Raw genomic sequence first — 14,667 nt, forward strand, 5'->3', positions numbered from 1 at the left:
CTGGACATGGCCCTGCAGCCTCAGCTGCCATGGCTACTGTGGACTGTGCCAGGGGCATCTCCCCAACACCCAGAGTCACCGCTGTGGCCAACCCCAAACAGCAGCCATGGGGCACATTGGTGCCAGGGCGCTCAGCACTGAATCCCAGAGTCATCAAGGTGGGAAGAGACCCCGACAGTCACCCAGTGCCACTGGCCTCCTGGCAGCACCGCCATCACCGCAAAACCACATCCCCAAGGGCCACAACTCTTCGACACTCCAGAGACAGCCACTCCACCACCTCCCCGGGCAACTTCTTCTAATGCCTCATGCCTCTGTCAGAGAAAAACTGCTTCTGATATTGAGTCTGAACTTCCCCTGCTGGCATCACGGGACATTTCCTCTCATGAAAGGATCCCACGCCAGTCCTTTGGGATTATATCCATGAAGAATGGGCACAGACCAGAGGTGCTGCTCCACTGACGTGACTGCAGAACTTTGGCTCGTACCATTCTTCCAAAAAAATCAACGTTGAGTTTAGGAAATAGTAGTAGTTAGGAATAAGAATAGGAATAGGAATAAGAAGATGAATAGGAATAAGAAGATGAAGATAGTCATTCATATAAGAAGAATAGGAATTACAGTAAGCATAACAAGTGAATAAGATTAATTAGAATAAGAAGAATAGGATGAAGAAGAAATAGTAGTAGTAAATAGGAATAAAAATTAGGAATAAGAAGAATAAGAGTAAGACGAAGAAGAAAAAATAGTAGTAGCAATTAAGAAGGGAAAGAAGAAGAAGAAGAAGAAGGGAAAGAAGAAGACGATTTAGATGAAGAAATAGTAAATAGGAAGAAGAAGAAGAAGATCATCAAATTAAAATACACATCTGGGATCCCAGAATGCAGGGAAGGACTATAAAAAGCACCTACTTCCATCTGATCGTCTTCTGAGCACTCTCTGCCTCTGAGACCTCCTCCCTATTTCTATGTCCCTGGCACCCATTTCTTTCTCAATAAAACCCACGTTCAATAAAATCTGCTTGTTGTCCTCCTATGGTCTCATTTGCACCTTCACTGGGGCAGAGGCACCTCTCCTTCATGGCATCCTAACCCTGGGTGGAACCATGGGTAGGGTCCCTTCCAGTCATGAACACTCCAGGATTCTGTCAGGACTCCCTTCCCTTCTTCCCTCCGCTGCCAGCTGGAGAATGTGCAGCAAAGCAACCTTTGCTGTCTGCTCTGGGAGCCCACCCAGCTGCTGGACCCTGCCCAGCTCCCTTGGGAGGCACAGCAGGAGCAGCACCCTGGCAGCCTCGGGAATTGCCCTCTGGGGTCCATGGCACACACTGCAATGGGCTGGCATTCCAGCTTCCAGCAAGGAAAAGATGTTCCTGCCCTTCAAGGCAAAGTTCTCAAAGGGCAGAGACCCAAGTGGAGCAAGATCTTACAATGACATTCCACTGCCAGCCTCCATAACTTCATCCAGGGCTGCTTTACCTCCTGGATTGGGGAAAAACAAAAATCAGGAGAGGGTCTTTGGCTGGGAACTGCCACAGGAAAAGAGGGACACTGGGAGGGAAAAAGAGCAGACAAAGGAAGGCAGGAGAGAAAGGAGGACACAAATGGCAACCAGCTGAGAAGGTGGCACTCTGAAAACCAAACCGGAACTTACGGAAAAAGAATGGGGCAGAAATGAAGGATTCTGAAACTTTATTTACTATGCTTCTCTGGGCAACCTGTGCCAGGACCTCACCACCCTCACAGGGAAGATTTTCTACATTAAACATGAATTTCCTCTCTTTCACTCTGAGCCCAATGAAACACCACAAACTCGTTTGTGGTAATTCTCATAAACTGCTCAGCTCTTTGTTCCAGTGCACCCAGCAAGCAACAGGCAGGACAGTTCCACCAGCATGAAGGAAACCCAACTCACAGCTGAGGGACTCAGAAAATCTAAACACCAGCAGAACACCAAAAGGGCACATTTATCATTTTTGCTACAATACACAGCACTGAAAGTGATAGCTAATGACAGCCTCCTAGTCACCCCAATCCTTTCTCCATTTTAAACTTTCTCTGAAATAACCAAAATAACTCTTCAAATTCCTTCATCTTTATCAATCACAGAGCTTTTCAGAGCAGACTCAGGAAGAGAGCACATTAGCATGTTGTTATTCAGACATGGCTTGTTGTCCACCTTCCCCTGCTAAATGACAGCAGTAGATACTGGGAATAAGCAGGTATCCTGAGGAATTTTTCCTGCAGCAAGTTATTTTCCTATCATGGTCCATCTGTAATTTTATGACTTATTAAAAGACCAATATAAATACAGTACAGTGCCTTGCAATTACTCCCCCATATATTTATAAACCTCAAAGTCTTCCAGGTGCTAAAAACAGGAAAAACCCTGTGTCACTCTTTCAGGAGATTAACGTAGTTAGGGACTGGACACATCCTCTGTAGGACTAACTAGAAAAACAGCTGAAGCTCCAGCAGATCCTTAATAAACTTTTCAGGAATAAAATTGTGTTATTTCAGTGTGCTGATTTTTTATTAATCTAGTTTTTATCTTTTTATTTCTTTTCTCTTTCTGACTTTTCAAAAGCTGATGTTGCACAGAAAAGTGAGCTGTGGAAACCTGAAGCAAGCTGGGCAATTAGGGCTGAACTGCTCCATCTGCTTCACAGAGAATTTTTATTTGACCCCAGGAATGCTGGTTACTCAAGCAGACTAAACAATTTTGATTCATTTCAGCATGTGAGGACTGGGGTGTGCAGCTTCAGGCCAGGCTGGCAGGGTTGAACAGGAATTCCCAAACAGCACTGGAGTCATGGTCCCCTCAGCATACCCTGCTCCACCCAGCCCCAGCCTGCTGGGAATCAGGCTCAGACGTAAAAGCATGAATTCTGAATATCTCAGGATTGCTGTGTCGCTGCCCGCTCGGCCCTTCACGCCCCAGCTAGCTTGTGCCAAGCGTCAGCGGCAGGAGTGGGGAACCAGGTGAGCACTGTGTGGCTCGACCTGGAACCTCTAGAGCTCCTTTGGGCTCGGGCTCTATAGTATGCAGGGCGACACGAGGTGCAGTAAAGGGAGAGAGAGTGCTCGGAGTCCTCCAATTTCCCAGGAACAAGTTTATTCCAGCAGGCGCAGGGAGAAGGCGATGAGGGACAGGGCTGGGATCTCGAGGAGAAAGTCCGAGCCGAGACCCTGGGCACCTCTGTGCGCCAGGTTTTAAAGCCCGTGGGCGGCTCATACAACAACCAATAATATGGCAGCAGGGGAGGTGTTGTGGGAAGGGGTTACAATAGTCAAATCCAATGGTAGGGACTTGGGGGAGGGAGGATAGCTATACAACCAATAGGGCATCGAGTAAGGGGTGATGAACAGGGAAGGAACCAGAACAAAAGGTGTGGTGTACATAGACTGATAGGGCTTGGGGGTAGGACCAAAGTGATGGATGGGGAACAATCTGGAAAGAGGGGAGAGGTTTACAATGACAGGCAACTGGGAACAAACCATATCGGGATAGTGGGGAGTAACTGGGACAAACCAACTCTAAACTCAACGAAGGTGAACAAACATACTTAATGAAGGTAAACTAACAGGCGGCAACATCTCCCCCTTTCTTTTTTAGAAAGAGGAGGTTGCATCGGCAGGAGGTGCAGAGGGTTCAACAAACCAGTCTTGGGGTACGGGAGAAGGAGGAGGTGAAGAGGGAGGAGAAGGAGCGCTAACAAAATTGACTTGAGGGGAGGGGGATACAAGATGTAAAACTGATTGAACTAAACATCTTCTTAAAACTGCAAACGCTATTAAAACGATGAAAACACGAAAACAATCCATAAAGCAGTCTTTAAAATGGATGAGAGCCATCCGGAGACCCCCCATCCCGAAAAAACCAGTCATTAGTCTCTTGGCGTATTTGGTGGATCATGCCCTTCATTTCTGTGATGGTTTTCTTGATGTCTGTGCTCCTGGTGGTCAAATTCATGCAGCAAAGTCCCTCAAATTCTTTACAATCATGATTATGGAGGAGCAGTAGGAAATCAATAGCAGCGCGATTTTGTAGCGTTGCTCGCCTGGTTATCTCCTCGTCTTCGAGGAGGTCACTCAGCGCGGTTGACGTTAAATTGGCTTGCTTGACCACCCAACACTCTAACTGGCCTAATTCTCCAAGGGCTTGTGCCACAGCCAACCATGGCAGAAATACTGACACAGCAACCCCTTTTGGTTTATTCCAATGAAAAATTTCAGAGTCGCAATCAGGGTCAAGATCTTCGAGACTGCGCTTCTTAATGACCGAATTATTCTTTCGTTCCCAATTTTCAATTTGAGATGTATTGGGCGCAAACAAAGACAACCAGCCTAAAGTGCACGGCCCTCCGAGAAGGCGAGAGGGGATGCCAGCCCACGCTCGGTCCCCACAAACTAAAAATATGCCCTTAGGCAACTTAAGAGGGTAGGAACTGAGGGTTGAGGGCATCTTAAAATGGGCGATGTTCTTGCACCAGGAGGCTGCTTGAAACTGTTTGTTGTCCTGCATTAAATTAGAATAAGGAGTAGGATCTGAGGGGTAGTAACGGAAATGGATACAATAGGGTGCGGGGGAGGAGTTTAACAAATCAAATTCTTGGGGCTCAGCGGTTGCCCTTTCCAAGAAGACCAGCCAGTCTCTCCATAGTAGGAGAGGGTTCTGGACAGGCCTCTTAATCTTGTAGGTGAGTGCAGAGCGGGCCACTCGCTGAGCTGGCCTCCCTTTATTAGCTTCGCTGAACAAACTCAACAGGGAATCCGGGTATTCATTAGGCTTTAACGGGATCCCCACCAGGCAAGTGGTCATCGGATTTCCTGCTGCTCCTGTGGATAGGCATAGCTCACCCCGTTGGAGGGACTTTGCCAACATGACCCAAACATTTTGTTTGGGTTGAGGCACGATCCACATGTTGATCTGGGTCACCAGCATCATCAGGAGTGCAGTGGTTGGTGCAACGATCGGGGTGGTCATCTTTCCAATGGCTCTTTCTGAAAACAAAACATACGAAAAACATAACTTTAACTGAAAAGAAAGGTAGGTTGACATAACAAAAAGGGGCTTGGGTTGTTTCCTCCTCCTCCTCGGGATGGGGGATGGCTCATCCGGACACGACGTCATTGACGTCCTCGACCCTATCTGGTGGCCTGCTTGGATGTCTGGGGACATAAGGTTTCACCCATCTTTGTGGGATCCACCTTAGTCCCTGGGGCGAGGATATGCAAGCGTACCCCCGCCCCCAGGTCACCAGATCGAAAGGACCCAAGATCTTCTGGGTCTCAGGGTCCCGGACCAGCACTGGAGGGCGCTGCTGCAACTGGTAGTTCTTGTTGGTCTTGAAATGCCGGGCCACTGGAGGGTTAGGGTCCTGTTCGGAACAATTGAGAAAGTTTAGCGTGTAAAGGGCTTTGCACAACCGCTCTTGTGGCGTGCAGCCCTTCACAGTCTCCCTTTGATGAGAAAGGACACGCTTGAGCGACTGATGGGCTCGCTCAACGATCGATTGACCGGTGGGGGAGTGTGGGATGCCTCTCTTATGTTCCACTCCCCACTCCTGCAGGAATTCCTCCAGTTTCCTGGAGGTGTATGCTGGGCCATTGTCTGTTTTTATTTCTTTGGGGACCCCCAGTACAGAAAAAGCCTGCATTAGGTGCTTACAGACATGCTCGGCTTTCTCTCCTGTGTGGGCAGAAGCAAAGACAGCACCTGAGAAGGTATCGATGGAAAGGTGTACGAACCAAAACCTGCCAAACTCAGGGACGTGTGTTACATCCATCTGCCACACTTCGCAGCTCCCCAGACCTCGAGGGTTGACCCCCGATCCCAAGGAGGGCATTGCGGTGGATTGGCAGTGCGGGCATGTGGCCACAATGGCTCTAGCCTGATCTCGCCGCAGGTGGAATTGGCGGACCAGACCAGGCACATTTTGATGGAACATCTGATGGCTCAGCTTAGCTTGTTGGAACAGATCTGGGAGCTGAGCCATGGAAACAGGGGCAGCGAGGGAATCAGCTACCTGGTTTCCCTCGGCTACCGGGCCAGGGAGATCCGTATGTGACCTTACATGCATTACAAAAAATGGTTGCTTTCTGTGGGAAACAGCATGTATTAGCTTAGAAAGCAACTCAAACAATTTCGGGTTTGAGACCTCCTTCAGAGCAGCGTGCTCTGCTCTGGCAACTACCCCTGCAACATAGGCCGAATCAGTGATTAAATTGAAAGGTTCAGGAAACGTCTCAAAGGCTCTGACGACTGCATCCAACTCAGCAACTTGTGGAGACCCTTCCACATATTGAATATCTGCTTCCCACTGCTGAGTTTCGGGATCTCGCCAAGTCACTACAGACTTGTGAGATGCCCCGGATGCGTCTGTGAACACAGTCAAAGCTTTGAGGGGCTTTCTGCTCCGCATTTCTTTTGGAATCGGTTCAAATTTAGAATTGAAAAATTTGTGGGCAGGGGCATGGACCGAAACTTGGCCTTCAAAACTATCTAAAGCAATCTGGAGGGTCTCATTCTCCCGAAGTAGTTGATTAAACATTTCTTTTGTCAGCCTATCTGGAGACGCTTTGTCCCGAGACAAGCTGACTGGTACTCGAACGCATGCAAAATCACATCCAGCCATCTCCCGAAGCCGAGCTCGAGCTCTCCCGATGAGCTGAGCCATCAGCTCCTGTGGCCGGGTGATACTTTTGGACCTTTGATGGCTCAAGAAAACCCACTCTATGATTAAGAGGGGATCCTTAGAGCCCTGGTCCCACTGAAAAATCAGCCCACTGAGGTGTGGCATTCTCCCGAGTATGATGAATTCAAAAGGCAGGGTCGGTTCGTACCGATGTGCTTGCCTTTCGACAAGCGCATCCTCCACTTTCTCTAGGGCTTTCCTCGCCTCTGGGGTCAGAGTCCTGGGAGAACTCAGCTCTTTCTCCCCCTTCAAAAGTGTGAAGAGGGGGGCTAGGTCTTCCGTGGAAAGGCCCAGCCAAGGCCTGACCCAGTTTAAGGTCCCACACAGCGAGTGAAGGTCCGCTAAGGTTTTCGGATTGCTGTTTATTGCCAATTTTTGAGGCACAACAGTCCTCTCAGCAATCCGCAGACCCAGATACTTCCAGGGTGGCATCCATTGAACTTTATCCTCCTGGAGTTGAAAGCCTGCAGATGTTAAAACCTTAACCACTCGGTCAAGTGATCGGGTAAGTAGATCGTCATGGGGGGCGCACACTAGGACATCATCCATATAGTGATGGATGATGACCTCCCCCATCTCTTTGCGCACAGGAGACAGCAACGAGGAGACGTACCACTGGCAGATGGTGGGTGAATTCTTCATGCCTTGTGGCAAAACCCGCCAGTGGAACCTCCTCATTGGGGCTTCTCGGTTGAGGGTTGGCACCGAGAAGGCAAACCGTGGGGCGTCGTCAGGATGTAGGGGAATTTGAAAGAAACAGTCCTTGATGTCGATTATGGCCAGATTCCAATTTTGGGGGAGCATAGTCGGGGTAGGCATCCCTGGTTGAAGGGGCCCCATGTCAACAATGATTTTGTTGATGGCACGAAGGTCGTGGAGGAGTCACCACTTGTCTTTCCCCGGCTTTCGGATAACAAACACCGGGGACTTCCAAGGGCTGGTAGTTTCTACTATGTTACCCTTATACAACTGCTCCTCCATGAGCTTGTTGAGCGCCCTTAATTTGTCTTTTCGAAGCGGCCACTGATCAATCCAGATTGCTTCATCAGTGGTCCAATCGAGCTTCTGGAAGGGGCGCTCTACAGTGGCCGCTATTAAAAATCCCGAGGGGTTTTCGGGATTTCAATCTTTACCCCCCATTGTGACATAAGGTCCCTCCCCCACAAGGGAACCTGAAAATCCGCAACAAATGGGCGTAAATTTGCCAATTGCCCATCCGGTCTCTTAATTTGTACTACGCTCTTAGATACCTGCACCAATTGAGTACCCCCTATACCCTGAACCTTCCCCGCCACGGGTTGCAACTCCCAATGTGACGGCCATCTCCTTTGGGGGATGATTGTCACATCTGCCCCTGTATCAAGCAGACCCCTCAAGTTGACAGATTCCGCACCCTGCTTGATGCTGCAGTCGATGATGGGTTTATTTTCACCCACCACCTCTGCCCAGTAGACGCCTGGTGCGTGGTCGTCTACCGGGACTCCCTCTGGGACAGGAATGTACTGAGCTATGATTTGCCCTTTTGGGAGAAAATATGGTGGGTGAATGCAGCGCGCTAAGAGGATGAGATCTTCCGGACCACCCGGGAAGGTGATCGGGGAGATCTCAATCTCTGGGGGCGTGTGTCTAGTGTCCCCGATGGCGATGAACTTACAGTCACGTCCATTCCCTGGCTGGTTCTCCTCCAGTGGGTCCACAGTTACCACCGTCCAGTGCTGGGACCGGAAGAGGATGTCTTTGACGGTGATGAGGTGTCGCGTCCGGTAAATTTGCCACGTCCGATGTTTCTTTCCCCCCACCTCCGCGATACCTGCCCCATTTTTTGCATCGCGCGGGGCAGGTTCGCACCGCGCTCTCAGTTTTTTTGTTTTTTATTAGCTGTTCCCTCCAGTACCCTCTCCCCAGATCCATTTCCCACGAGGCCCTGGCGTGGGTGGGCGGTGGGACAGTCCCTCGCCATGTGACCCAGTTGTCCACATCGGTAATACTGAGTAGTTCTTGCTGGTGGAAGGATGAACTGGCCCGACGGGTGTTGGGTCACTGCCGCTGTTGGTGTTCTCCTGGCCACCTGTGGTGGTGGTGGTACCCTGGACGCCCCCACTAACGGAACTTTCTTCTCACATGCATCAATGAGGACGTCCAAGGTTGGCGGTGGATACATGGGCAAACTAAATATAACCTGTTTGCAGATGTCATTATAGTTTGCCTTAGCCATTTCTAAGACAAGCTGCTCTTGTAGCTCAGGTTTATCAACTTGTCTTTCTATTTGCTCCTGTAAACGGTTAATAAACACGGTAAATGGCTCATCGGGGAACTGTTTAATATTTGAGAAGTTGGTCAGGGGTTCCCCCCCGGCAGGATGTTAAATACCTTCTCTGCGGCCTCCGTGATCTTAGCTAAGACAGGCTGTGGTAAAACCCTTGCCTGTTCTTCCGGCTTCCCCCAATTCCCTTCACCGCACAAGTGATCTATCAAGAGGGGGTTTTCATCCGCGTCAACCGCGGACTCCTCGCTGCGCAACAGCTCAGGAAGGATGGCCTCTAACGACTTCTTCCACCTCTGTTTCCACAGCCTATAATCAGCTGGGGAAAGGAGGCAGGCAAACAACTCTTTTAAGTCGTGGGGGACCATCTCGTTCGCGGAGAAGGTGGCTTTTAATAAACCCTTAAAGTATTCACTTCTCCTGCCGAACTCTTTCTGGGCTTTGCACAGCTCCCTCTTTGTCTGGAAGGAGAAGGGTTCCCATTCTCGGTACCTCCCTCCCCTTCCTCTAAAACTGACCGGTGCGGCAAAGGGAATCACTACCTGTTCCGGGTTCTGGTCCTCAGGCCTGTCACTTCCTGTCCCCGAAGCGTGGGAACCGGATGGGACAGTGTGGGAGCTGGGAGGAGGGACGTGGGAACCAGGAGGAGGGGCGTGGGAACTGGGAGGAGGGGCGTGGGAACCGGAAGGAGGGGCGTGGGAACCAGAAGCCGGAAGAGGCGGGGCTGGAGGACCGACTGAGGAGGAGGGCTGAAGGGAGGAGCAGCGGCCGGAAGGGGTGGGGTTTTGGGAGGTCACACTTTGGAGACATGCCCCCGAGGAGGAGGAACCACCCAAGGGGAAATGGGAGGAGTCAGGGTAGGATGGGAGGGAGGGGCTAGGGAGGAAGGGGTTGGTCATTGAGGGAAGAAAGGGGTTCTCGGAAGAAGGAGCACAAGGGGGGGTCCGACCATGCGGTCCCCGCCATCTTGTGCCCTTTGGAGGCCATTTTGAGGGTTAGGAGAGGGGTCAGGGAATATAGGGGAGCATTGGAAACTGGGGGAAACTGAGGCACGGGGGTTAGAAGAGGAATCAGGGAACATGGAGGAGCCTTGGAGACTGGGGGAAACTGAGGCATGGGGGTCTGAGGGTAAAAACTGGGGACTTGTAACCTGGGAAACGTTTAACTGAGGGCTGATAACTGGGGAAACTGAGGAATGGGAAGACACTCTGGCAGCTTGGCCAGGGCTGCCAGGGCAAGGGTTCTGGGAGAGACATGGGGAGCCAGGGATCCTGTTACCCTTGGGGGATCCGTGAACAGGACAACTTGCCCTGCAGGTCGCTCTGCAGGTCTCCCTCAACTCGGGATCAGGGGGAGAGGAACATGGGGATAGGGAAACTGGGGAAACTGAGGAATTGTGTGGCGGCTGCTTCTGCATTTTCTTTTCCTCTATTACAGCAGACCGAAGTAAAATAAATAATGTTACAAATTTTTCCACTGAATTATCACCTCCATTAACTATTTCCGTTAATTTGGACCCAACCGCATTCCAGAATTCTACAGAATTTGCTTTGTCTGGGGTTACATTTGGGAAATGCAGGAACAGCCATCTCACAAACTTCTTTACCCTCCCACGAGAAAACTTCTTATTCCCCCCCTCAAGGGTACCCACAACTTGGTAAAAAACTCTCTTTTGCTGTGCCGAAAGACGTGCTCCCATCTTGTCAACCCTGGCACAGCAATCCCACCGCCCTCTGCAACCAAACAACAAATCAACTAAAATAAAAATACGGGTCCGGACCGGGCTACACACACACTCCCCCCGAGGGAGTTTTCACACACTGGGCGCCCCCTTTTCCCACACACAGGGACCACTCACCCAAGTCCGGACAGTTGTTGCAGGCGACGTCCACATCTCACGAGGCGACCGTCTGCACGTCTGACGGCTGCCGCCTCGACCTCTGGGAGCGCAACTCGGCAAAAACGAGTTTGCTACTACCAGAGCAGCTGCCGCTCACGGTCTTTGTGAAATAGGTCCACCAACCTCTCCGGGGGTCTCTAGGCCTCGCGAGAGGCCCCACGTTGGGCGCCAGCTGTCGCTGCCCACTCGGCCCTTCACGCCCCAGCTAGCTTGTGCCAAGCGTCAGCGGCAGGAGTGGGGAACCAGGTGAGCACTGTGTGGCTCGACCTGGAACCTCTAGAGCTCCTTTGGGCTCGGGCTCTATAGTGTGCAGGGCGACACGAGGTGCAGTAAAGGGAGAGAGAGTGCTCGGAGTTCTCCAATTTCCCAGGAACAAGTTTATTCCAGCAGGTGCAGGGAGAAGGCGATGAGGGACGGGGCTGGGATCTCGAGGAGAAAGTCCGAGCCGAGACCCTGGGCACCTCTGTGCGCCAGGTTTTAAAGCCCGTGGGCGGCTCATACAACAACCAATAATATGGCAGCAGGGGAGGTGTTGTGGGAAGGGGTTACAATAGTCAAATCCAATGGTAGGGACTTGGGGGAGGGAGGATAGCCATACAACCAATAGGGCATCGAGTAAGGGATGATGAGCAGGGAAGGAACCAGAACAAAAGGTGTGGTGTACATAGATTGATAGGGCTTGGGGGTAGGACCAAAGTGATGGATGGGGAACAATCTGGAAAGAGGGGAGAGGTTTACAATGACAGGCAACTGGGAACAACTATATCGGGATAGTGGGGAGTAACTGGGGCAAACCAACTCTAAACTCAAAGAATGTGAAAAAACATACTTAATGAAAGTAAACTAACAGGCGGCAACAGATCTCCTCCAATATCCACACAATTTCAGAAATATCCTTCCAAATTCTTCACGTCTCATCAATATCCCACAACATTCCGAAAAAATCCCACAAAATTGCAGAAAAATGCCACAAAATGGCAGAAAACTCCCACAAAATTCCCTAAAACTTCTCAAAACTCTACCAAATTCCAGAAACATCCCACAAAATCTCCTCCAATTTCTACACAATTCCAGAAATATCCTTCAAAATTCTTCAAGTCTCCTCAACATCCCTCAAAATTCCAGAAAAATCCCACAACATTCAGAAAAAATCCCACAAAATTGCAGCCAAATCCCACAAAATTGCAGAAAAGTCACAAAAAAATCCTTAAATCTTCTCAAAACCATACCAAATATTTGAAATATCCCACAAAATCTTTACCAAGTTCCACAGAATCTAAGATAATTAACTCAAAATTCTTCCTGTCTCCTCAATATTCCTCCAAATTCCACAAAACCCCCACGTAATTCCAGAAACAGCCCACAAAATTTAAGGAACAATCCCACAAAATGGCAGAAAACTCCCACCAAATTCCCTAAAACTTCTCAAAACCCTACCAAATTCCTGAAACATCCCACAAAATCTCCACAAATTTCCACACAATCTAAGAAAAATCCCACAAAATTCTTCAAGTATCCTCAAAATTCCAAAAATTTCCACAAAAATTCCACAAAACTCTTAAAAATGTCACGGAATTCCAGAAACATCCCAAAAAATAACCTCCAATTTCCACACAATTCCAGAAATATCCTTCAACATTTTTCAATTCTTATCAATATCACACAACATTACAGAAAAATTCCATAAAATGGCAGAAAACTCCCACAAAATTCCCTACATCTTCCTAAAACCCTACCAGATTCCAGAAACATCCCACAAAATCTCCACAAATCTCCACACAATCTGAGAAGATCCCACAAAATTCTTCAAGTCTCCTCAGAATCCCACAAAATTACACAAAAATTCCACAAAATTCTTAAAAATATCACCAAATTAAAGAAACATCCCACAAAATCTCCTCAATATCCCACAAAATTAAAGGAAAACCCCATAAAATGGCAGAAAACTCCCACCAAATTCCCTACACCTTCTCAAAACTCTACCAAATTCCAGAAACATCCCAAAAAATCTCCACAAATTTCCACACAATCTAAGAAAATTCCACAAAATTCTTCAAGTCTCCTCAGAATCCCGCAAAATTCCAAAAAAATTCCACAAAATTCTTAAAAATGTCACCAAATTCCAGAAACATCCCAAAAAATCACCTCCAATTGCCACAAAATTCCACAAATATCCTTCAAAATTCTTCACGTCTCATCAATATCCCTCAAAATTCCACAAAACCCCCATGTAATTCCAGAAATATCCCACAAAATTTAAGGAACAATCCAACAAAATGGCAATAAACTTCCACAAAATTCCCTAAATCGTCTCTATACACGAACAAATTCAAGAAACATCCCACAAAATCTCCACAGATTTCCACACAATCTAAGAAAAATCCCACAAAATTCTTCAAGTCTCCTCATAATTCCACAAAATTCCAATAAAATTCCACAAAATTCTTAAACTTGTCACCAAATTCCAGAAACATCCCACAAAATCTCCTCCAATTTCCACACAATTCCAGAAATATCCTTCAAAATTCTTCAAGTCTCCTCAACATCCCTCAAAATTCCAGAAAAATCCCACAACATTCAGAAAAAATCCCACAAAATTGCAGCCAAATCCCACAAAATTGCAGAAAAGTCACAAAAAAATCCTTAAATCTTCTCAAAACCATACCAAATATTTGAAATATCCCACAAAATCTTTACCAAGTTCCACAGAATCTAAGATAATTAACTCAAAATTCTTCCTGTCTCCTCAATATCCCTCCAAATTCCACAAAACCCCCACATAATTCCAGAAACAGCAAACAAAATTTAAGGAACAATCCCACAAAATGGCAGAAAACTCCCACCAAATTCCCTAAAACTTCTCAAAACCCTACCAAATTCCTGAAACATCCCACAAAATCTCCACAAATTTCCACACAATCTAAGAAAAATCCCACAAAATTCTTCAAGTATCCTCAAAATTCCAAAAATTTCCACAAAAATTCCACAAAACTCTTAAAAATGTCACGGAATTCCAGAAACATCCCAAAAAATAACCTTCAATTTCCACACAATTCCAGAAATATCCTTCAACATTTTTCAATTCTTATCAATATCCCACAACATTCCAGAAAAATTCCATAAAATGGCAGAAAACTCCCACAAAATTCCCTACATCTTCCTAAAACCCTACCAGATTCCAGAAACATCCCACAAAATCTCCACAAATCTCCACACAATCTGAGAAGATCCCACAAAATTCTTCAAGTCTCCTCAGAATCCCACAAAATTACACAAAAATTCCACAAAATTCTTAAAAATATCACCAAATTAAAGAAACATCCCACAAAATCTCCTCAATATCCCACAAAATTAAAGGAAAACCCCATAAAATGGCAGAAAACTCCCACCAAATTCCCTACACCTTCTCAAAACTCTACCAAATTCCAGAAACATCCCAAAAAATCTCCACAAATTTCCACACAATCTAAGAAAATTCCACAAAATTCTTCAAGTCTCCTCAGAATCCCGCAAAATTCCAAAAAAATTCCACAAAATTCTTAAAAATGTCACCAAATTCCAGAAACATCCCAAAAAATCACATCCAATGGCCACAAAATTCCACAAATATCCTTCAAAATTCTTCAAGTCTCATCAATATCCCTCAAAATTCCACAAAACCCCCATGTAATTCCAGAAATATCCCACAAAATTTAAGGAACAATCCAACAAAATGGCAATAAACTTCCACAAAATTCCCTAAATCGTCTCTATACACGAACAAATTCAAGAAACATCCCACAAAATCTCCACAGATTTCCACACAAT

Source organism: Cyanistes caeruleus, unplaced genomic scaffold (genome assembly GCF_971803275.1).
Source record: "Cyanistes caeruleus unplaced genomic scaffold, bCyaCae1.hap1.1 HAP1_SCAFFOLD_102, whole genome shotgun sequence".
In the NCBI taxonomy this organism is placed as follows: Eukaryota; Metazoa; Chordata; class Aves; order Passeriformes; family Paridae; genus Cyanistes; species Cyanistes caeruleus.